The 1,969-nt window shown below is 33.4% G+C and overlaps 1 protein-coding gene across 1 annotated transcript in view; it reads left to right on the forward strand.

Annotated features, from left to right (window-relative positions):
• Positions 1 to 1,969, forward strand: part of CBR4 (carbonyl reductase 4) — a 104,660-nt gene that overhangs the window by 40,376 nt on the left and 62,315 nt on the right. The gene's annotated exons all lie outside the window — the stretch shown is intronic.

Here is a 1,969-nt window from a genome sequence, read left to right on the forward strand (position 1 = left end):
TTGTAAATGGGATTGTTTTCTTAATTTCTCTTTCTGAAAGTTCATCATTGGTGTATAAAAATGCAACTGACTTCTCAATATTAATTTTGTATCCTGCTACTTTACTGAATTCACTGATCAGTTCTAACAATTTTGGGGTGGAATCTTTAGGGTTCTCTGTATCTAGTATCATTCATCTGCAAATAATGAGAATTTTACCTCTTCCTTTCCAATTTGGATTCTTTTTATTTTTCTTGTCTGATTGCTGTGGCTAGGACTTCCAATACGATGTTGAGCAGAAGTGGTGAAAGTGGGCATCCTTGTCTTGTTCCTGATCTTAAGTATGTTAGGTGTAGGTTTGTCATATGTGGCCTTTATTACATTGAGGCATGTTCCCTCTATTCCTACTTTGCTGAGAGTTTTTATCATAAATGGATGCTGGGATGCTTTTTCTCCATCTGTTGATATGATCATATGATTTTTATCTTTCAGTTTGTTAATGTGGTGTATCACATTAATTGATTTGAGGATATTGTACCAACCTTGCATCCCAGGAATAAATCTAACTTGATCATGGTGTATGATATTTTTAGTGTGTCGTAGAATTCAGTTTGCTAATATTTTGTTGAGAATTTTTGCATCAACGTTAAGAAATATCGGCCTATAGTTCTCTTTTTTTGTAATATCTTTCTCTGGTTTTGGAATCAAGGTAATGGTGACCTCATATAGGGAGCTTTCCCTTTTCTGGAATTTTTTGGAATAGTTTGAGAAGAATAGGTATTAATTTTTCTTCGAATGTTTGGTAAAATTCACCTATGAAGCCATCTGGTCCAGGACTTTGAGGGAGTTTTTTGATTACTGATTTGATTTCAGTGGTGGATATCAGTCGGTTCCAATTTTCTCTTTCTTCTTGACCTCAGTCTTGGGAGATTGTATGTTTCTAGGAATGTATCCATTTCTTCCAGATCGTCCAATTCATTGGCATATAATTATTGCTCTTCGTATTTTCTTATGATCCTTAATTTCTGTGGAGTCCATAGTTACATCTCCTCTTTCATTTCTGATTTTATTTGAATCTTCTCTCTTTTTTCCTTGATGAATCTGGTTAAGGGTTTGTCAGTTTTGTTTATCCTTTCAAATAACCCGCTCTTGGTTTCATTAATCTTTTGTATTTTTTTTTTCCTAGACTGTATTTTGTTTATTTCCGCTCTGATCTTTATTATTATTTCCTTTCTTCTACTTATTTTGGGCTTTGTTTGCTGTTCTTTTTCTCTTTTAAGTGTACGTTTAGATTGTTTATTTGAGCTTTTTCTTGTTTCTCAAGGTAGGCCTGTATTGCAATGAATTTCCCTCTTAGGACTAGTTTTGCTGTGACTCATAATTTTTGAGTCATTGTGTTTTCATTTTCATTTGTCTCTAGGTATCTTTTGATTTCTTCCTTGATCTCATTGTTAACCCATTCATTGTTTAGTAGCATATTATTTAGCCTCCATGTGTTATTTTTCCAGTTTATTTCTTGTAGTTGATTTCTAGTTTCATAACATTGTGATTGGAGAAGATAGTTGATATGATTTCAGTTTTCTTAAATTTATTGATATTTGTTTTGTGGCCTAACATGTGGTCTCTCCTGGAAAATGTTCCATGTGCTCTTGAAAAGAAAGTATATTTTGCTGCTTTGGAGTGAAATGCTCTGAAAATATCTACTAAATCCATCTTGTCTAGGGTGTCTTTTAGTCCCATTGTTTCTTTGTTGATTTCTTGTCTGGAAGATCTGTCCATTGATGTCAATGGCGTGTTAAAGTCCCCTACTACGAATGTATTACCATTGATCTCTCCTTTTATCTCAGTCAATAACTGCTTTATATATGTAGGTGTTCCTCTGTTGGGTGTGTATATGTTTAGTAGGATTATGTCTTCTTAATGTATTGATCTCTTTATTATTATGTAATGCCCTTCTTTGTCTCTTATTATAGCCTTTGTTTTAAAGTCT

This window comes from Pteropus vampyrus, unplaced genomic scaffold, assembly GCF_000151845.1.
Source record: "Pteropus vampyrus isolate Shadow unplaced genomic scaffold, Pvam_2.0 Scaffold53, whole genome shotgun sequence".
Taxonomy (NCBI): domain Eukaryota; kingdom Metazoa; phylum Chordata; class Mammalia; order Chiroptera; family Pteropodidae; genus Pteropus; species Pteropus vampyrus.